Source organism: Bemisia tabaci, chromosome 1, assembly GCF_918797505.1.
Source record: "Bemisia tabaci chromosome 1, PGI_BMITA_v3".
Classification (NCBI taxonomy): domain Eukaryota; kingdom Metazoa; phylum Arthropoda; class Insecta; order Hemiptera; family Aleyrodidae; genus Bemisia; species Bemisia tabaci.
The window spans coordinates 59,851,337-59,874,970 of record NC_092793.1 but is presented as its reverse complement, the minus strand read 5'-3'; the positions used below and the strand labels follow the sequence as shown (position 1 = coordinate 59,874,970).

At 40.5% G+C, this 23,634-nt stretch overlaps 1 protein-coding gene across 5 annotated transcripts in view; it reads right to left on the bottom strand.

Moving 5' to 3' along the window:
- The window catches only part of Nmdar2 (glutamate ionotropic receptor NMDA type subunit 2), a 156,207-nt gene that overhangs the window by 117,768 nt on the left and 14,805 nt on the right, over positions 1–23,634 (bottom strand). For 2 of the 5 annotated variants that reach the window (XM_019050916.2, XM_072304576.1), the window contains exon 1: positions 11,063–11,681. The exons of 1 other annotated variant lie outside the window; for it this stretch is intronic. The gene's annotated coding sequence lies outside the window, so the exon portion shown is untranslated. Of the gene's footprint in view, positions 1–11,062; positions 11,682–23,634 lie in introns of those variants that run through there. 2 more of the 5 variants (XM_072304584.1, XM_072304585.1) reach the window with 1 other exon arrangement.

Here is a 23,634-nt window from a genome sequence, read left to right as displayed (position 1 = left end):
CTTCTTCTATCAATTTGTGTAAAAACCACGCATAGTGCATCCCCGCACGTAAAGGGAACAGACCTCACGCGCGGGTACAGATAGGACGTGTGTTTGTGCTAAATGGAGCTGATAGCGTAGGGTTTGCGTGCAACACTGCAACACGGTTCTTTTTTAGCATAAATACGTAAAATTGGGCTGCCACGTTGTGAGAATGCAAGGAAAGTGAAACGAAGGTATGCTTCTCAGCTATTCAAACACCGAAAATGAAGAAAATACTCAGTCGGTTAGTACGATTTCAGTCTCGGCTGGATTTTCTCTCTCTCTCGCTCTCTCTCGCTCTTTTGGATGCCTGTCGTGCTCAATTCTTATTGGTCTGCTCGCCCTTTCTGCCGTGCTAAGGAAAAACGCCGTATGAGCCTTCAGGTCAAATTTCCTTGGGTAGATCACGAATTTTCGGAAAATTTTTGAATATTTTTCTTCCAATTTTTCAGATACGAGGGGCGTTCAATAAGTAAGTATCCCCCCCTCTCTAAAATCCATAAGAATGGACCAATTTTAAAAAACTTGGGCTCAAAATCTTCCTTAGGATATTTTGAGTTCAACAAAACAAACCGCAACAAAATCGGACTATGTGCGGCCGAACGCGAGCCGTTTGAACGCGCCGAGGTGCTCGACGCTCCCGCCGAATCTGCGAGGATTTGAAGTCCGCTACAGGAGAAGAGCTTCTCTGCCAAAGCCTCAGTCGTTCATCACTGACGAAAAATCAAAGAAATTTTTGTAGAATAAGGGGCTTCCCTCACTTCTCCACATAACCAGCTCGATCCAAGAAAGTCTGATACTGAGACTAAGACTAAGAGAACAGCTTTTGGATGCCTCGTGCGTGGAAGTCTTTCAGCTGACCGCGGATGAAAGAGTGGACGGCTAAATTGACCTCTTCCACTGATTCCAAATTAACTCCTCCAAGTTCAGATTTCAGGAACGGGAATAAATGGTGGTCTGGTTTGCCATTTATCATCGTATCTGAAATCTGAACTCGGAGGAGTCAATTTGGAATCAGTGGAAGAGGTCAATTTAGCCGTCCACTCTTTCATCCGCGGTCAGCTGAAAGACTTCCACGCACGAGGCATCCAAAAGCTGTTCTCTTAGTCTTAGTCTCAGTATCAGACTTTCTTGGATCGAGCTGGTTATGTGGAGAAGTGAGGGAAGCCCCTTATTCTACAAAAATTTCTTTGATTTTTCGTCAGTGATGAACGACTGAGGCTTTGGCAGAGAAGCTCTTCTCCTGTAGCGGACTTCAAATCCTCGCAGATTCGGCGGGAGCGTCGAGCACCTCGGCGCGTTCAAACGGCTCGCGTTCGGCCGCACATAGTCCGATTTTGTTGCGGTTTGTTTTGTTGAACTCAAAATATCCTAAGGAAGATTTTGAGCCCAAGTTTTTTAAAATTGGTCCATTCTTATGGATTTTAGAGAGGGGGGATACTTACTTATTGAACGCCCCTCGTAATTATGTGTGCAGTTTCACCTAAAATTCAAGGGAAAATATCCATATCACTGGTAAAAAAAAAACCTCTTGGACCAATGCCGCGGTGCGTTGGCTTAAGAGTACAGTTTCTTGTCGCCGGATTTAAGAGTCTTGAACTCTTGTTTCAAGCGGATTTTGCATTGATTCAATTCAAAATCCGCTTGAAACAAGAGTCCAGCCTCTTAAATCCGGCGACAAGAAACTGCACTCTTGAGCCAAGAGGTTTTTTTTTTTTACCAGTGATAGCTTTCCTCAAAAATGAACATTTTACCGAAGGAAATTTGGCAACTCTCGAATATTCATTAGGCGTTTTTCCTTTAGCACGGCACCTTTGGCATCAAAGCCACGAGTGTTTCCTCGATTTTGGGTGATCTGTAGCGGAAGAGAATACCTTCGTTTAACTCACCTTGGTGATAAAGGACACCGATGGGCGTCACTTTAACTCGGCGCTTCTCTCGCTTTTCCATTGTCATGCAAGTTCCGTGGGAAATAAGAAAGATGTTGCTCTTTCACGGCTCTCGGTTTTATCAGCAAACCATTATACAGAACAAAAACAAAACTCATTGCTCGCTAAAGTCCCGGCGAGAAGAGAGAAATAACCCGCCGGGAAGTTAGACCCTAACAGCGGTTCGATCGCCCCAATCTTAACTCAACTTTGGAAACTTTCAAATTTCAATTGCGCCGCCGATTAGGGCAAAAATATGCAGGCTCCATCAGTGATGCGGAATGCTGGTGCGGCCGATTTTTATTAGAAATTTGGCAACGCCGGTGTTCAATCCCCCACGCACGTCTCGTGAGCAGCGTGGAAAAGAAGCCACTGGGGCCACGCAGCTATATTCAAACGGGCAAGTTAATAAAGGCTAAACTTTTGCATCTATAGCGGCTTCGTGGAAGACCAACATATTACAGAAATGATGCGCTTGACGTGGTGCTCCATGTAATTAATTTTACCCGCGTCCTCCGTTGTCGGGTCACCTTTAAAATTCTTATACGTTTCCTGCATTATGCGAGCAATTTGAAAAAAAAGAAAAAAATTGAGATCCCATAACGTTACTCACTAAAATTAAACACATCATTCCATAAAAATCCCGACTAATCTTCGGGGGTTCCATTGATGACGCATCACATCATTTTTTTAAAGTGCACTTGGCAACGCCTCTCGTTCTATAGAAAAGTCACCGCAAGTCTGAGTCCGTAAAAATTGAGACCGGAATTTATGTTTAGTCACTTTTTTTATGATACGTACCTCGGTTACTGCAGAGTATGTACGTTTGAGGTATCACGTTCAAAAACGTTGATTCTTCTCATTAGTTTCATTTTTCAAGAGTACAAACTCTACACTCGGTTTTTCTCTTGTACTTGGCGCTTAGCAGTTTCTTTCTTCCGCCCTGTAGTTTCGCGAGTTGAGAACAGATTAGAGCTTGAGTGATTTTCAATCCATGAAGCCGGAGAAAGTGAAAAAGCATCTCTCTGGTCGGATCGAAGACCGTAGCAAAGAGGCTCGAGGAAGGAAAAAGGAGAAGGAGGACGAGAGAATCTTTGGTGATTGGAGTGACGCGGTAATTTGGTGAGGGCGTTGGTCCTCTCGGGAGGAACCCCTTAATCTCGAGGTTCATTCAAAGATAGACTTCAGGGTCGCAGCGTCAACCTGACATCCCCCTTCATTCTTTTTCACATCAGTAGCCCGGAAGATTTGAATTTAATGAGACGAAAAATTTGCTGCTAAATCCGAGCCGTGCTTAACCGCTACCTTTTACGCTGTCTACCGTTTTATTAGAAACCCTGGGCAATTTTCTCTGGCAGCTGTGTAATAGACGTGAGGTAGCTTTGGGTTGGCATCGCTGAAGTTGCCTTTTTGCCTCGGCTCTCCCCGCTATTTATACACCCTTCCAGTCGCAGAGTTCTCGCTCTCGCATGACTCAATATTTCATTCCATCTGCCAGATTTCAATATTAAACCAGAGTCTTGCATTCACTAGTGAAGGGTTCACGATTTTGCACACTTAAAAAAAAAAACACATTGGATCTAGAGTCCAGATTCTTGAAAACATTGACAAGAAAAAGGACTCTTGATTTAATCAGATTTGAGCTTAAATCAAAAGGAAATCCGTTCAAATTAAGAGGCTTGGTTTTTGATTTAAGCTTAGATCTGATTGAATAAAGAGTATTTTTTCTTGTCGATGTTTTTTTGAGTCTGGACTCTAGATCCAATGTGTTTTTTTTTCCAGTGCAGGGTAAATTTCTAAAAACTGTTAATGTTTTAGTTTAAATAATGTGCATACTCTCGCGAAGAGATGTGAAAGTTTGTTCCCCTCGAATCTGATTAATAGGGAAGTTAATCACGACGCGATATTTTCACCGTTCATCATTTTTATTTGGAAAACTTTCGGATTGTTTGAGAGTTTGATGCTGTCGCGGTAGAGTGGTGAGCGTGTAATCAATTACTTGCTCAGCCACTCACGGATTTTTTAAATCCAGGGCTGACAAAAAGAGATGTGTCACGGATCATTTTAGCTCGAAGGGGAAACGCTGAAGTTTAGTTGACGTAGACGAGCTTGATTTTATTCACAAAAAAACTCTGATTCTGTGGACATTGAACCGATCTTTTTAGTGTGAGGGTGCCAGTTTTTCGGGTTTAGGTAAACTTACATTTGAGAAATTGAGGAGATTAATTGAAAATGGATTTATTGGAAATTGATGAATCCAAAATATATGAGATTAGTTAATAAAAGTAAAAAAGGAAGAAAGAGGCATATGCTTGAAGGCCCTTTGAAAACTTGCGTGTTATAATAAAAAATATCTGCCTCTGATCGGAGGGATGATACGGATGAAGTACGGGAATTCAGCCAATTAAAATGCTCCGAAGTAAATGGATTAACAAATGAAGGGCTCGTTAGCCTCTTTGAAAATAAATTAATACAAACAATACCTTAACGAATGAATAAAGAAAGAATGCACGGGTGGAAAATGAACTAACGGCGTAAATTCATAACTTTCAAGCGATTAGGGCCTAGGTTTTGTTGAGAAATTATATATTTTAAAATTGCCTTCTCTTATTATATATCTCCATATTTCTATTATATTCTATACATGTTAGGATTCTGAAGTAGTGTTTACGACCTTGACGTTAAACTCACTGATGACAATAGGAAATTTATTGTATTGGATCGCATGAGATCTAACCTGTAATGATTTGTCATGTCTTTTTATCGACGATTTTGTAATTACAGCGCAATCATGAGTAATTCATAGAGAGATAATACACGACCATTTTGGAAGAGCAATTGCATTTTTGTAAATTATATGCATAATGCCGATATTTTATCACCTTTTGCCCCCCATGTATCATCAAAGGTGCTGTTATCATTCTTGATTTCAGATGCTGACTTGCCTTCAATTTACATAATTGGCTTTTAGGAGGGAATGCTTTATTAGGGAGAGGGAAAGGAAATGAGGGAAGGAGTAGTGCATCTCCAAAGTTCTCTGACCCTCGTTACGGAAACTTTGGCCCAGTTGAATCTTTGCCAAAATGGACTCCATTCGATAAGTTCCTATAGGGAGGAGAGGAAGTTCCCAGATCTTTTTTCTGTGTCCTCCGCTATTTTTCATAGATTTACTGCCCACAAACTTTGTTCCATCACAACCACCCTCTTTCAATGCTCTATAAACGTTTTGGAGAGCGATGAGAATAAAATGAGAAAATTGCATAAAATCCTCCACCATCGATTGGATCGGTCCACCCTATACATAGTCTGCTATACGACTGTTAGGAATCAATTATTAATCAGATATTAAGTTGTAAAAGACGCAGGGAACTTGGTTTAGTTTTGAATGTTACCGATTTATTATTCTTGAAAAAATGAGCCACTAACTAAATTATTCAGTGCGCATTTTTAAATCGCAGCCTAGTATGACGGTATTAAAGGTATTCAAGTATATGAAACATCGGGAGTATTGGAAATAATGGAAGTATGTCGTAAATAAGACGAAAAATGTTGTCTCAACCCTGGGTAGTGTAATTGATTCAGTGAGAACGAAAACACACCGACTCGGAAAAATGAAAGTAATCAAGACACACACAAAACTGCTCAGTAGATGAAGAAAAAGTTGTTTGGTGCCAAAAGAGAGGCACTTGAGGAAATTTTAAAGGTCCAAGTTGAAACAGATGCGCTAACTTCAATGACCTTCATAAAATTGACCGTCTTCAATGAAAGTCGCGCGTTTTTGAGTTATCGAGCTGGTGTGTTTTCGATCTCACTGATTCAATTATTTTTGATAGCAGTGCATGGAATTTCACAAAATTTTCCTCTGAAACATGAAATTGAAATTTCAGATTTATGCTCACAAATTTCAAAATTATTTTGTACTTTCATTGAAATTTGACCCGTAATTTCGATGGCAATCGCCTGCCAGGATTGCGGTTTAATGTATCATTATTTTTCTCAAGTATAGAACACAGTAACGCGAGAACAACAGAAGGATCACATTCTGAAAAAAGCTTTTCGGAAAAAACGCCCGGAATCCGATAGATAAGTTATAAAATACATCGGCAGCTCGACGTACGATAGCACCCGTCCGATAGAGCCCTAAAAAACGCCTCGGTGTTTCGGCGAGTCGAATCGAACTCAATTTTGAGCTCCGGAGCGAATAAGTCATGGATCTGATAGGAATAAATACCTGCCAACAGGCGGGAACAATCGGAATTATTATTCAAAAGGATTTAAATTGGCCGGTGAATTAATGTGAAAGGGTAGCCCCGACGGCGGCGGGCGGCCTGTCGAAGGGGGGGGGGGGGGGGGCTCGGTTTTATCCGTCAAAACGGGGACTCGGGCAGGGCGGCCGTGCCACGTTGGTGATAAGTAATGAGTTTACGGGGCGCAGGGCGCTAGGATCCGAGGCCGAGCGAGGAAAAACGCAGCTCCAAGTAATGGCATTTTAGAATACGCTTCCATTCATTACACTCGTGGGAATATCAAGATCCTTAAAGCCACTGCGATTCCATCTTTAATCCCCTAATTTGTTACGGGCGGGGCGGGGGCCTGCGTCAGCGAGCTTGCTTTCTTGCCGGCCGCCGCCACCAGCGTCGCCTCCCATTTCCTCCTCCGCCGCCCGACGGGCTCGCCTTGTCGCTCCTACCGTCTCGGGGCAATCCAGGTTTTTACATTCCGCCAGAGAAAATAGATATTTACGGACAAATCTGAGCGGGGGTAGACTGTCTCGAATGGGTGCTGAAAAATCCGCAGTTAGCCGGAGTAACTCCGGGGAAAACGACTTTTAAGAGAATTCCGGAGAAATGTAAAAATTATCAATTTCGGAAGTTGATTGTCTCGATTGGATGCTGGCAATTCCGGAGTTAACCGGAGTAACTACAGGAAAAACAAATTTTCTAAGAATTCTGGAGAATTTAAACAAAAAAAATTTCAGAAGTTGACTGTCTCGATTTGCCTGTGTCACACTATCACAACACTCCCATCAAAATGTCGTCAAAAGCGTGCAGGCCGCACGCTTTTGAAGAGTTAGTGAGCTCTGATTGGTTCCTCAACAGAAACGGGCATGCGCAGAGCGCTAACCTTGACGTTTTGATGGAACGCTTTGAAAGTGTGACACAGGCAATCGGATGCTAGACATTTCGCAGTTAGCCGGAGTAACTCCAGAAAAAAAACAAATTTTAAAAGAATTCCGGAAAAATATAAAATTTAAAAAATTCCGGAAGTTCCGGAATCTGGAGAGCATTTGAGAGGAGAACGAGATTAGAACTCCCTAAAACACAAAGTTCGAACTCTTGAACCGAACATCCGAAGTTCAATTTACTATGAAGTGTTCATTTCTTCAAACTGGACTTTCAGTTCGCGTAACCGAGCTGAAACAAGGCGCTCGGTATATTAACCGGAAGATTAATTTCATTAGTCGAATCGGTTTTGGCGCCACCATACACCCAACGTTCGCTCATCCATGAAATAAAACCTTCCTTTTCTACGGATAATTTCTCCATATACATGTGCAACAACTGAATCTCTCAGTTCGAAACGACCCAACTGGGGTTTTTTTACGATGTTCATTTTTAGTGCAGGAACACCCCTTTTTTCGCTGTTTTATCGTCTCCTAAAAACTCTCATTTTACCGAGATGGGTCGTCTTCGAACTGAGAGATTCAATTGACATTAAAGGTCAATACCATTTTCTATACTTTGAGAGCGAAGTTTTCATCTTTCTTTCGAGACCAAAGGCACGTTCTATATCAAGATCAAAATGCACAAGATTGATGAAAATCCAATCGTGTTTAGACTTAAGACGGTAAACACCCAACGTTCTTTGGAAAAACCAAGATGATTTTTTATTCAAAACTTTGGAAGCAAGGTTTTTAGCTACTGCACGGTTGGAAATTTAACTCAGAGAAATCAAAAAGTTTAGCTTTAATGATTGAAATAGGCTCAATCATGTCAGTGATTTTTAAATAAGTGTCGAAAACTCGCTCAATTTTACTGAAACTTAAGGTCCCTACTCTGCCGTGGTACAGCAAAACGCCGTATGAACATATAGACATCACCAAAGTTTCTCCGATAAAATATTTCTTTTTGAAAAGCATATTCTTGGAAATTATCAGTTATTCAAGATGTGATCATGTGATAAAGATGTGTTTATTTCTCTGCAAATTTTGAATAAAAAAACTCAAAAATTGCACAGGAAAATTGTGTTTTATCAAAAAAAATAGCAATGTCTGAAAGCTCATACGGTGTTTTTCTTTGGCACGGCAGTACTGCCAAACTGCAGTACTGTATGGCTGATGCGCCCATGCAGTACAAGCCGAGTCATTTCTATAACTATACAGTATGGTCTTTCTATGCGAATTCCTCCCCCCTATTTTAACTTCATTTTAGACTCAAATTAATATCTGTACCTCAAAAGCTGATTTAGCGAAATTTTGAATGAGCTCGCTGAGGCGTATTTTTATTTTCTGTAAAATAAACGTGTGCCCGGATAAACCGTCCGGTTAATAGATCAAGTAGGAACGGAGGGTGCTATTGCTTCCACAGATTTATTCAGCTTTTCGTTTTATCAGCAATTGACCTCATTTTCAAAGGATCAGTTTGGTAGAAAAATAAGTATGTTCAAAAGAGGACAGGGATCTTTGTAATTGGAACAAATTTTTTTCGGATAATTCATGAAAACAAACCGATCACTTGGCACGTGGCATTGGCTCGGAAAATAGAGTGGGGGAGAGGGATGGCGGTCAATCTGTACTCGACCCTAATTTAATATGTAAATACGCCTACAAGAGCTATACAAGAGCTAGCAAGCTCGTGTTTAGGATAAACCGTTTAATTAATGGAACTCAACCCGGCCGAGGGCAATTTTAGTAACATCCTGATTTGACAATTTAATTGACGAACAAAATCATTGAAAAGGGTTTGACGTATTTTGGGATTCACCGCTGTAATCGTATCAATAACTGATGTACTTTTCATTATAATATGCTGTATTTTATGCATCATTATCTGAGACCATACAATAGACTTGAGATCTATCCTCTTTTTCCGCCAGAATAACGATTGTAGTGGCTTTTCACCGATTGTTTGGAAATCCCGAAAAGGGCTTTAAATGAAACTGAAGGAAATTTTCCCACACTCATCTTCTCTGCCCTCCACTCACCCTCACCAACTCCAATTCTTTCCACCCAATTTATTTTTCGGTCGAGATTGGGCCTTGTTCCTGACCGGATGTAATAAATTTGTTCGAAATGGTACATGTCGCGGTGTGGATTTCGTATCGCGTGTTCTCTTCATTTTGAATGTTCGTATCGCCTTGCCTTGTCGGGCTTAAGACCGATCATCACATGACACGTATAGCCCAGAGATATGATGTTATTCTATACATATCGCTGTTCATAAAGTTGTAACGCAGCCACAGCTCGGCAAGGGCAGTAAAACGACTTCTTTGAAAAGTTTAAAGAGGCATTTTCACGCAGCTTTTATGGTTCTCATAATATTTATTTCTTTCAATTTTTGAACGATTTCTACTGATTCACTAATACACTAGAGAACGAATGAAAAATACGCTTTATCTTTCTTTCTTTTTTTTCTTCTTTCTGCTGGCTTATCGGCTCATGTTCCGTTAGGCACCTAGAACCATCAATAGACTCTATTTCTTATCCTTAGACATTAAGAGATTGACACATCCATGCTGCAGGCTTTTCAAATTTTCAGGGATTAAGGCCGCGTAGGGTCTGTTCCTGCAGATCCACTCGTCAGTTCCGTGGAAATTTGGCGGCACTGCCAGGATTCAAACCCAGGATCTGTTGACCGAGAGTAATCAAGTGAGATCGATTTAATTTTTCTGAAATCGTCAGTTTTTTGTTTTTTGTTTTGTTTGCTTGAAAGAAATCCACAGTGCAGTTGAGGTACTAAGTTTTTCCATATTATCAATGAAACTGAAATAGAGACGTAAAAAAACGTATCCTTGAATTAGAATGTACATCGTCGAAGTTGTCATATTGTGAGCAGTGAAGTTTCAGCTGGAGAATTCCAAATATTACGGAAATTCAGGATGATACGCATAACCATTTTGATGACCTCATTTCGACATCGACCAAAAAAAATGTTATCCTTTTCTGACTCTATTCTGGTGTAGCATATTCATTTGTATGTTGACTCTTCATGGAAAAATACGTACTGTGCCAGCAAAGTCATTGATTTCACCGTCTTTTCCCTCATATTGGCGTCTAAATCAGGTAACAAGATGATTTATCCATCCATCATTTTTCCCCGCATAATTCGTCGTTTTCGGAACGAAGGCACGTAACTCGCCATTCTAAGTTAGCAAAATTGACTGGAACAATTCAATGTCTCACAAGAATGTACCTGTACAATTTTTGTCCAAAAATCTGATTTTTGCTTGAGATCCGAAGAAAAATCAGCAAGAATTTTCAGTTAGAAGTGTCAAAATTCTCCCGGTAAAAATGCAATATGCGAGGGGAAATTCGGCAGAATCTAAATGCAGTTACGTTCTTTCGCGAGGGAAACGACGAATTGGACGTATTTCTGCCAAACGGAACTATGTGCATTAAGACATGAGCCCTGATACCCATAAGCATATCGACGGTGAAACTACCAAACCACGTATCTCGTTTGCGGTGTTTAGAAATCTACGCTCACATTTTATTTTTTTGAAGTAGACCAAATCAATATCATTCCTTGAAATTTTCACGGAATTTTCTCCGCACAAAGAGGAAAAATCACAGAAATTTTCAAGACTGGATGTTAAGTAGTTTTTCATTTAAAAAATAAAGTATGACAGGAAGTCTGCGCCGTCGCAAACCGAGATACGTGGTTTGGTAGTTTCATCGTCGATATGTGCATAACAAGGCTCACGTCATAATGCACATAGTTCCGTTTGATATAAATACGTCCAATTAAAGAGAGAAAGAAGAAAAAAGTAGTAGAGTAGCATGGTGCAACTGAGAGTAGGTCAATCGCATTCATGAAATATCGCCTTCACGAGGAACTCTAAATCTACTTCCTCGGTTTGAAATTAAATTGCATCGCACAGCTTTTTAAACCTACGGTTGAGTCTCGTCGAGCGGAACACAGCACGGACGGAGGACCCCGCCCGGACGACCGAACCAGAAAAATCCCGCACACAATCACTTCCCGTTGGGGTTTCCGGCGCTGATAATATCGAGGACAAGCGAGTCGAGCTGGAATCGAGGGGTCACTGTAAGGCACACACACGATGACCAGGGAACCGTGGAAAAAACGGGGGGTCACCAGGGACGGATAGGGCCCCGATTCGAGGCGCAGCGGATGCCACGCGGTTACGGTGCGGAAGCGGAAATACGTCACGGCCACGCATCCGTCACGGAGACGGAGGGGAGGGCTGCTAGCGCCGAGAGGAAAAGTCGCACTGGCTGCCTATCCCCGCGGCGCGGCCACCGGCGCTGACCCGCGCGCCCCCGAACGCACGCGCATCCCGGCTCATGCTCGTAACCATGGCGACCAGCATCGCTTGGCTCCGTTCTAAAAACAACGTGCTTTTTTCGCACTGTCTCGGTCGAGAAATCTTGGCACCGAATCTAAATGAGGTTAAATGGCGCTAACGGACGCTTAACAGTTCAATAGATCGTATTAACGTTGACGCCTCGACTCCTGCCGAACCCTCGATTGCCTTTAACTGACTGATAATGGTGTGTCGTGTCGGTATTCGGGCTCCGAGACACCCTCCTCGACTTCAGCCCCCCCCCCCCCCCCCCTCCGCGAGCCTGGACATTACCCCGAAGGGAGAGGCAGCTCGCACACCCTCATTCATGGCGAGAATACGAAAGTAAAAGCCATTGCTTTTGAGTTCTTCTCATCTGGCAAGTTAACCTCAATACCCACAGGATCGCGATGTAGAAGAAGTAAGGGGCAGTGTACCCCAAGTATGTTTTTCTTTAAAAATGCGAGTTCTCGATCGGCACGTGTACAAAGGCTGTCCCGAAAGGTTTATATTGGGGCGTCGTATGAGCCAGCTATAAAAAGCTAGAGAGTTGCGGTGTATGGGGTACTCTAAATCAATTTTTACCTAAAATATGAGCTTTTCTGGAGCACATCGCCAAAAATATACGAACTATAGCGTTTTTGCGCGGAGCCCTACCTACATGGCTTTAGGACTTGTTTTTTATATTTGTTTTACTTATTCATTTTTTTATTTTCATTATTTTTGGAAGAAAATAAGCATGAAAAAATGAAACAAATTTAAACTTTGAATGCGTGCGCTAAAAGAAATGAACACAGTAAGTTCTTTCTGAAAGTTTTCCTCGATCCTAAAAACTCGTAGAAGTCCACGCAACGGGTCTTCGAAAAAAAAAAAAAAATAACCCTGGTGTGTCTCGGTCAATTTTTGATAAAAAATGTGCGCCACAAAACTCATCTTGTAGGTCAAAATTTGATTTTCAGAACCTACCAAATCGCGATTTACTGGCTATATTTGTTAGCGCATACGACGGGATGGGAAACTTCTGTGACAGCCTTCGTACTTCGCTCTTTCACCAACGTGCGGAGATCCACCGGGAATTCAATTGTGCTCGTTTGGTTTTGCTTGTTATGCAATTACCAACGCTGGTCTCTCTTTCGTAAGTTCCTGGGACAAACTTGTAGGAAATGAGCACTCAATCTAATTGGTATGATAAACACCGAAGTTGTAAACCCTCTCCTCAGTAACTGATCAACAATCCTACTTCTCCGTGGATTCGCAAGTAATACTGAAAAGTTTGCAACCGTTGACAATCCCTTTAGGCTACCTTTAATGTAACTCTACACTGAAAAGTAGTAGCTATGCTATAATAATTCTAATCTTGAGTACAGCAACAATCTGATCTTAATTTTTTTTTTAAAAAAAATTTTTGAGTAATTTTGACGAGATAACACGTATCCTAGTGCTTGAAACGTTAAACGCCGAGACGGCGGTTCGGGGGATAACGTGTTGGATAAACGGCTCTTTTTCACATGTTCTCGCCCAAAACGCCCCCGCCCAATTCTAACTTACACCGTTTTAACGATCAGAAATGTCTGTAAAAATATTGAAGAAAACACGTTATCCCCCGAACCGCCGTCTCGGCGTTTAACGTTTCAAGCACTAGGATACGTGTTATCTCGTCAAAATTACTCAAAAAAAATTTTTTTTTTAAAAAAAATTAAGATCAGATTGTTGCTGTACTCAAGATTAGAATTATTATAGCATAGCTGCTACTTTTCACTGTAGAGTTACATTAAGGCATTAATCAAAGGCATCCAGTTACTAGAATAGCCGATAGTTATAGCCCATAAAAAGCTCCTGTGGGCTGATTGTTGAAATTGATAGACAAAGTTAAAGACAAAGAAGAGAAAAAGGATATGGATAAGGAGGGATCCTATTTGTAGAAATGGGCGGTTGCGATGGACAGAGTAGGTAGGTAGTAGATTAACTAACCGAAACTCACGAGAAACCCTTTAGTTTAGTCCATCATTTTCTCCCACAGTCTCTAGGAACCACCCATTTCAACTAACAGGATTGCTCCATACTCCTTACATCATCTTTGTCTATCGCTATGTCTATCAATTTCAACAATCAGCCCGCTGCATGCAAATTCATCAACACAAGTGATGTCGACATTGCATATAGAAGGAAATGAAGTCACCCTACCGTCGTCGTTAAGATCCAAGCGCGGTGGTGCGGCACAAGGACGGACGTGGAGATATTCGAAACCATCAATGGAATGGCGCACAGTGGATCGAGTCGAACAGGAGAGGTCGGACAAAATTTGGAAACTTCAAAAGCTTATAACTCCGTTAAATCAAAATTTAGAGATTTTAAAAATAGTACCATTGGTTTCCTCGTGGAATTTTCTTCCAGGAGCATCCCCTTCACCAATTCAAAATGTGACAAATTCAACATAAAAATTTGTAGTTTTAGTCAAAAATTTCAAGTCCGATCTCTCTAATTGATTCGATCTACTGTGCGGGGTTGCTCCCATAGAATGGGCAATGATATAACTATAGGAAATTCTGATTACGCGGTTCCAACGTCTTCAAACTGTGGCCGAAAGTATGATCGAATAAGTTTCCTGCATCCTTACCGGACTCCTTTTCCCCTCATTTCTAGCTGCTGAGGAATGCTTTTACGACCAATGTTTTTGTTTTCCTCATGATTTTTTCCTATTATTTATGACCGTAAGAATGATGTGGAGCGTTTGTTTGCTCCGAATGGCAACTTCATACGGGGCGAACGCCGCACGGCCTGCGGCGGGATGCAGAGAAAACAAGGAAGACAACCAATGTGGTATTAATTCAGTGGAGAGAATGCAAATTGCAAATTGTTTCGGTTTCAGATTGCGGGAATATTTCTCCGTGAGGCGGCTGCCCCGGCTCGTAAATTGCAGGGCGTCACCAGACAAAGTGCTTCCGTTTGTCTCCGCTTCGGTCGAATTATTTCACAGCCCGAATTATTTTGACATTGTTGTCGTTTTTGAAGCTTTAGGTAATAATTTAAGACGGATAACAGACACAGGAAAAATAAGCAGTCAGGGCTACGAAATTCACATTTTTAGAAGATGATGATTTTTGCGTGTATTTTATCTTCGTCACATTCGGGCTGTTGCGTTGTTTTCAGCGAAAAAGATTTAATGTGCTTTACGGGGCTTGATACTATTATAAACTACAAACGACGTACTTAAGGTGATTCGATGGACGCCATATTTTGAGTCTGAACTACATGCGGTTATATCGCATCGATTGGTTCCATTTTTTCAGCTACTCGTCATTTTTTCGAATTTTGAGATTGCATTTTTGTTGTCAGGAGACTAAAACATTCACTTATCAATTTTCACAAACGATTTTAACGTAATAAAGACGTGGTTTTTTAGAGGAAAAAATACCGCTAGAATGCTATATTGTAATGAAAAAGTAATTCACGCGAAGTCTAAACGCATGTCTTACGTCAGGATTGCAAAAATTCCTCAATTCTTGCATTCGGCTAATTACTTTCAAGTCTACTTACAGATTGGAGAGAAAATCCATGGCATGTGAAACATTACGTACCTGAAACAAAGATACAACTTTCATTGAAACATCTTGAACCAAACATCGAAACAGTTAACCAAAGCATTAATACGAAGATAAAAATGTCACTTAAAAGTTAAGGTGATTCGATTGACGCCATATTTTGTGTCAGAACGGCATGCGATATATCACATCAATTGGTTACATTTTTTCAGCTACTCGTCATTTTTCTCCAATTTTGAGATCGCAATTCTGTTGTCAGGAGACTAAAGCACTCACTTACCAATTTTAACAAAGAAATTCAACGTAATAAAGGCGTGGTTTTTTTAGAGAGAAAATATCGCATTCGATACTGATATCGAAACTGCACTCGAATGCTATATTTTCTCTCTAAAAAACCACGCCTATATTACGTTGAGTTTGTTGGCAAAATTGATAAGTGAGTTCTGTAGTCTTCTGACAATAAAATTGCGATCTCAAAATTCAAGAAAAATGACGAGTAGCTGAAAAAATTGAACCATTCGATGCGATATATCGCACGTAGTTTTGACAAAAAATATGGCGTCCATCGAATGACCATAAGGCTGTTGTTGATCTCATCTAAGATATGACTCATTGACTCATGGATCACTAGACAACCCCAGACGCTGGAAACTTGAATAAACGTCTTACAAACTATGCAGATTGCGCTCTAAGGAATGGATTTCAGACTTTTTGGAAAGTACCCGACGTGATTTTTATGCGATTATACTTGTTCAAAGTGTATTTATATGGCTTTTATCTCTTGCATGCAACAGTCCCATCGGCGCTCCTAGTACTTGTCAATACTTTCTATGGAAAAAACAAAAAGCCATTCGAGTAAAATAATTGAGCTTTGGACGAAATTCAGCGTCTTTGTCTGCTGATAAGCCTTTTCGAGATTAATTTAGAAAAAGGCATTGAAAAGGTCTACATATGAAATGTATTTCACGTGCAGCATTCATCAAGTTTCCATGGGTATTTCGGATCTACGTAAAAATTAAACTTCGTTAGCAAACATCTATTAATTTGCTTATATAATTCCGCGGCGCATTAATTTCGGCCCACGGGAAAAAAAAAATCTGATTCAAATCTGCTTGCAGTCATTTCAAAACGAGCCTTCAGCATTAACACTAGTTTTGCGGTGTGACGTGGAAGCCCCTTAAAACGGGGAACGTTGAATTATAAATAAAGCAATTCGACGAGAAAAACGCTCGGAGGGTGCGTAAAGTAAGCAACCTCAAAAATTCATACGCCGTTTTGAGTCCAGATTTTCCTTGCAACATTTTTTTTATTTTAGTTTCTCCTTCACTATTTGATTTTTAGACGAGGCATTGTTTAAGACACCGGCTGGCTTTACTGATGATTTTGTGAAGCGCAGTACGGATAAGTATTATTCACAAATAAATAATCCTACGTAAATGATGAAAGCAGAACAATGGACTATTACTGTAGTTTACTGTCATTGCATTTGACGGTGTACTTGAAGTCTGCGTGTGGATGAAGAGATAATAATAATTGTAATTGTCTAATATAAATCCGAAAATTCAAAACGCGTACCGATTTAACTTCTAACCGCTTCGTCAGACCCTGATGCAATTTTTGCACGCGTTACTCTTTTCCGCGTCTGTTTTACATAAGGTGGATGTTTGCGGTCCGCGGTTTGTTTACCAGTAAGCGGTAAAAAAACGAAATTTTGTAGTCCAAGAGATGGAGATACGAATACGATCGAATAGAATAAGATCGTGATACAATATGAAAGAAGACAAACGAAACCAACAAAACATGTAAATTACACGCACTTTAATGACGGCGCAGTGATACAACTATTCGTGCTTCATGGATGTCCTTGTTGTATCTGCAAAATTGAAGGCGCGATGGTGCGAGGCGTGTCTCGCACTGTTCCGCTCTGTGCTGCCAATGAATCTTATTCACTCAGACTCGTGTTTCATGGACATCGCGCATTGACTGAATTCCTAAGAGGGTAATATTATGACTCTACCTCTCTTCACCTTGACCTTGAGTCATTGGAAAACGTCCATTATGGTTGTTTCCGATAAAAATTTCCAATGAAAGTTTGATGTCATACTACCCAATATTAATGCTGCTACAGCACATTTGAGTACCCTCATAGAGAGAGTATGGCCACTGGGCTCCATGGAGGGACCAAAGGCCCAAAAATGGTGGCGCTTCGTTGGTTTTTGCTGATGGGAAGGGGGATCATTGCCAATTTTTGACGGTTATCACCAACCGCACTTGCTGCCACCCTCTCCACATCTAAGATGATTTTTCTCGAAAATAGCATACGATGAGCAGTGGAACTATGTGATAACGTCGTAATAATGCATTTGAGTAAAGTTCTCGTTGCTATATGCAAATAAAACTACATTTTGAGTTATTTTATACTACTTGCACTTACTTGCAGCGCCCTAGAGGGCTTCATACGGCCTAAGATGTCTGATTCGATCAGAGGTGGTAACCCGAGTGGTTATACTCTCCCTATAAACGTACTCTACAGCACGTTATGTTCTTGCACTTATTTTGTGTATGTATGTATGTATGAGCCGCTTTTACGATGCGCTAGGGCGCTCTGCGACGCCTATTCTCCACAGGAATCTGTCATGGTAGAGATCCTCCGGAAGCTGGCATCTCTCCATCTCTTCATGGATGCCCTCTACCCACCATTGAGCTAGACGCCCTCTCCGTCGCCTACCTGGGGGGCCCACCCCAACACCTTCTTCGGCAACCTGGCATCAGCCATTCTCTGCACATGCCCATACCATACCAATTGCTTGGTCATGATATCGTGCACAATCGTCCCCTCAACGCCCATTATCTCTCGGACACATTTTGTATACGACATACGTTTGTTTATTTTGTATACGACAATAATTAATTAGTGCTCCTTAAAGACACGATCCGTGTAGCACCGACAAGTAGCGACAGATCTCGTCCATATATACTTTAAAATCAACTTAAAAGAAGGTCTTTGAAAGGCAGACACATAGACGACGATACAGAGGATACAGGCGCCGCGGCTCGGGGGGCGCTGGAGTTAGCTCGGCATGCTGGTTCGATCGATCCTCCGCGAGAGGACAGCACCAGTTACAGCCATACCGCCGTGCTAAGGAAGAACGCCGTATGAACCTTTAGGTGTTGCCGAATTTCTTTTGATAAATCAAGAATTCTTGGAAAAATTTGTAAATGTCTTTCCTCCAATTTTTTCAAATAATTTTGTTTGCAATTTTACCTAAAGTTCTTGAAAATTAATGGGAAAAATTTTCATAAATTTCCTCAAAAATAGCTATTTTATCGTAGGAAATTTGGCAACTCTCGAATGATCATACGACGTTTTTCCTTAGCACGGCAGCATACACACTTTCTATGGCACATGATTGCTGCGCTACCGAAGAGAACGGTTACGGAAAAATTGGCTACATTCGACTGAGAAATGAACAAACAGGTTTAGCAGAAAAAACACGATTTGTATTTCTAGTGAAAAACGAAATATGAGGAGGCAGTAAATGCGAGATAAAATTGACGACGTCACGACGACGATTTTATTCTTGATTCAAAATAAAATCTTCTTGATGGCATACTCAAGAATGTTTCTGCCTAAATCGATTCACATTTTCCTCTAATAAAATTCAAAAAAGTATGCTAAACGTTATCAAAAGTGGATGCTCGGACTTAGTGAGTTTTTGGACTACCGCTCTCTTTTTGTGCCGTAGTATCTTGATTTATTTTGCAAGGAAAGCTCCGTAATCTTAAAAAATGCCTGTCATTCTTAGTATGTTCGAGTGTCTTCAATTTCGTATGCTACTGTGAAGATACTATGCACCTCTGTTGTGAAATAGTTGCTTGAGGCACCGCGGCGGGCACGCCAGCGCGGCCAGCGCAAAACGCGCATTGGCGTCTACAAACCTATAGGGATACTTCAAGCATTGCGCAATGCGTGAAGTATCCCTGTTAGGTTTGTAGGCGCCAACGCGCGTTTTGCGCCAGCAGTGCGCCGCTCCGCTCTGTGTCTGGCCCTGATATTTAAACTTGTGAAGTCAGCGTTTTTCAACATGTGATTTTGAAATGTTTGCACACTCTACATGGATTATTCTCATTTAATTGATGAAAAATAAATATCTATTAAAGGAAAATACAATGTGTGTTTTGTAAATATTAAGGTGATTCCATGTCAAATTTAATGATTTCCAAAGCTCTTTAAATTTCTCTTTTATAGTTTGTGCTTTTACTGTGCTACAGCGTGGTATGCGCGCAATTTTGAACGTATTTGACTTTAAAAAGATCGATGTACAAATGGGTCAAACCAAAGATTGCGTGTTTATTGGTTTTTGGCGCGTATACGTAGTATACCGCCTTTGCGATCGTTTCGAACCCTGCTCGATACAATAACCGAGTCCCTTAGTTCCTTACCGAAAAGTGACTACCGCGAACTTTTGAGATTTTCCAAAGCGTGTAAAAAGTTTATTTATCCATCAATAATTATGATTTAAAGTTGTTTCTCATTCTGGGGGTCGCTAGTTTATGTGCAGTGAATACCAAGAGTCTACGTTACTTGGTTTTTTTAAAAAAAGCCTAAGAATGGGGCGCGCTGATTTAAAATATGCATATATAAGCAGAATCAAGCGAATTGATTCGAGGATGGCTGAGCAGGTCGGCACTCTCGGAATGAGAATCTAACTCCTCCGTTTTGTTCAAAACGTTGCTTTGACAGATCTGTAACCTCGGTTATACTTTTCAAAAGTTGGTACCCGTGCTCTGAAAAACCCAAATAAGCCAAGTTCGTGTAACTATGGTGTCATTGCCTCGACCGGGCTGTGCTGTGTTGCCAATTGTTGGAGGATAGGTTACTTGCCCGGTGGTGGCTACCGCCACTCATGATAGTGCAATCTGTGTAAGTGCAATCTGTGATGAGCCTCGAGACTCATTAGACCATTAGCTAAACGTGGCTCATACAGGAATCCACTTACCCCTCTCTTCCCCACGCTCCTGATCACTGCGTCGGCGTCTCGACGAACAATAGCTAATGACGGTCGCCAAGCGAGGCCGGATCCTCAGCCCCTCGCCCAATTACTTACGCTTCATTAACCATTTCACCGTCACGCTAGGATTCGTCCAATTTTCAAAAAAAATTGTTTCGCGAGTTTTTAGCAATTTTTTCCTTACTCTCCGTTAAAACACGAATTAAAAGAGGTCTCATTCATAAAAATCGGCCAAATAGAAGAGAAGTTACAGTATTCGAAATCCGAAGAAATCAACAAAACTTCTCCAAACAAAAAATAAAATGAAGGGGGAAAAAAAGAAATGTATAAATTACAATTTAATATGATTGACCTCAGAATGTGACAAGCAATTCAATTATAAAAAGGAGAAAAAATTGAGTGAAATTACAAAAAATTAGCCTCTTGCAAGGGGCTTTCTTGTATGAGTTTTGACCTGAAGACAAGTAAATCCCGTTATATTATTAAAACGAAATTGACTCCATAGTTTAATGCCTTAGTTTCTTGAATACGATTATTTTAAGCACTCGAAAATTTATACCAGCAATTTTACCCATGGGGTGATTTCCTGAGAGCTGATAATATCACGAATTTCTCATAGAGCCCTTCAAAAATGGCTTGCTTTTTGGGCAGCCGATTCGGCCATCAAACCGGGGTTTAAATGGAAGCTGATAATAACACAAAGCTCTGAGAAAAATTTTGAGATGAGTATAGGAACGGTTTGTAAATTACGAGGAGAGGCGGGCATTCTGTTCAGCATATCGATACATAAGTATTTTCACACGTAGAATTTAATTTTCACGTCAGGGAGTCGACATATTTTGATTTTTTTTATTTTATACGGAAAATTTATGGTTTTTCGGGATTGAAATTACTTACAATTGTTTCATGAAAAATGAATGCACCCAAAATGACTATAGCATTTTGACTTTCACATACGTGCACTCACTAAATTGATTGGTAAATTCAAAGAGTGGGTACATCGACCTGGTATATCAAGTTTCTGCGATTTTTTACGGCAAATCGGTAGATTTTCGGGATGTGGATTGCTTACTTTCAATTCATGAATGAATAAAGCATGGACATGGTTGAGCTTCTTTGCATGAAAAGACGTTTAAAATAACAAAATCAAGACATATTTAAGACAATTGCATTTATATCGAGTCAATTTCTTTTCAATAATATAACGGGATTTATAATACCGGTGATTTGGGTATTTTAGCCCCAAAATACCTTTAAATCGACTTTATCTTCTAGGAGTTCGACAGAATTTTTCCTTTCTTCGCTTAAATTTTTCCGTAGCACTTTTCTTCAAGAATCTGATAAGATTTTGCTTGAGGCAGATCAAAAAACTTAAATTTGTTCGAATAGCTTTCTAGATTCACAATACACGGTCTCGTGAAGGTGCGTCGTTGACCTTGCAGTGTTGGATCGTGAATTCTCTTGTTGTGCTGCTTGCCTTTTTTGAAATCTCTGTAAATGAAAACTAAAGGGGTTGATATGTGCGAGTTAATGACGCGCCTTATCAACACATTGTGTTGGAGTTCACTGCTTGTTTTTACCCTCTTTTTTTTTTCATTTTTGTATAGTTTTTTTTTAACACACCTACGGCTCATTGAGGTTAAAATCGATGTCATGGCTTGGAAAAGGTTTTATAAATATTTGTCACGTCTTAAAAACGTAAATTTTTTTAAAATGAAATAATAATTTCATTTAAAAAAAAATGAGTCATAATGACGAACACTCTCTCTCAATTGTCTCATTTCAATATTGTCAATATAATTTTACTCACGGACTAAAATATAACGCTTAGACCAAGTAACTATTCCGTATTTTACGCGTGGACGTAAACTACAGGATAAAACAGGTGCGCGGACAACAACTCGTTGACGGAATGTCCTGAAACCGTTTTTAACTAGTGATATACTCTACAATGGAGTAGAGTAAGGAAACTTACTAAGATACAAAATGAGTTTTGAACAATCACGTGAACAATCGTAAGATGTTTTTTAAATAAAAGAAATACGCGGTTGGGGGCGGTCAAAATATTTCGGTGATATATAGGCTAAATCATTAGTAATATGCACACAAATACGTAAATTCAAGACGACACGGAAAAAAAGGTGATTTTGATTTAACATTCTGGATGTAACAAATTTGTGCGAGAACTTAAAAAACGCTGAATTACCCGCAACAGCAGATAGTTTTACATCTTGACATTGCTAAAGTAACCGCTGTAGCGGTTAATTCAGCATTTTGAAAGTTCCTGCACACTTTCTTTACATACAGGATGTTAAATCAACATCACTTTTTTTTTCCGGTGATGCGTGGCCTGGAAAATAATACTCGGAAATCTTAGTCCCTTTAATCATGTATCAGCATTAGGGATTGTGTTAAAGCTGTAAATCGTAGCCTTAAAGCTTGAAGACATTCTACACTGAGTTGAATCTCATGTATGTAAAATTTGCCACACTAATGGGTCCGTAATCCCCGATGCTTACTCTGCCGCAGTGGCGTGGCGTGAATTGCGATGTATCGATTGTTATGTCATATAAACTTATGGTAAGGAATCGATTATTAAGGCGTTCGCTGCGAACACCCTGTTTATCGATCCTTTTCCATAGGTTTAAATGGCATAACAGTCGATAGATCGCAATTCACGCCACGCCACTGCTCTGCCGGTCTCCTCGAATCTCTCGTGTCAAAATGCAACGGCACGCTATGGCATACGCATCACCCCTAAAGTTTGTGAGTCGAAGGATAAACTTGTTAGAGACGTAAGTTTTGCTTCAGGATCGAGCTTACATAAATTGAAATGCATATTTGAGCAAAGCTGGAGCGCTCAGCCTTTCCTTCCGAGACAAAAACTGTATTAGCATTCTCAAACGGCACCTAAATATATTATGATTTCTTTTTTTACTCGGAACTTTATATTCAAGCATTGAACGATTGAAATGTGCTCAGACAATGGAGATGTTGCATGTGTGAAGAATTTGCAATTTGACCATTGATTCTTATATAAAAGTTCGCGGGAAACACGATGGTGCCACTGGTTTTCTCTGAAATCAACTCCCAAGTTCAAGAAAAGCTCTCAAGTCGAGGCCAAAATGAAGGGGATATCCCACCCTACCCTGAGAGTCCACCTCTACATCAAGACAAACTCTCCATGCAAAAATAGGGAGCAAATACATTGACAGGGCTGCCACTTCATTTGGGGGCTCTAAAACTGAAAACACGGCATCACTGCTAATGTCTTTGCTCCCTATCTTTGCATTGAGAGTCTGTCTTGATGTAGACGTGGACTCTCAGGGTAGGGTGGGATATTTTCTCCATTTTGGCCTCAACTTGAGAGCGTTTTTTGAGCAGCTTGAAAGTTGATTCCAGAGAAAACCAGTGGCACCATCGTGTTTCTCGCGAACTTTTACATAAGAATCAACAGTCAAATCGCAAATTCCTCGCACATGCAACATCTCCATTTAAGGCATCGAATATACAAATTCGAGCGCACCGTTTGTTTAGTTATCCAGTTATCACGTTTGAAGAGGGCATTTAAATTTGTTCTCAGTTATTCTTTTTGCGATCTCAGTT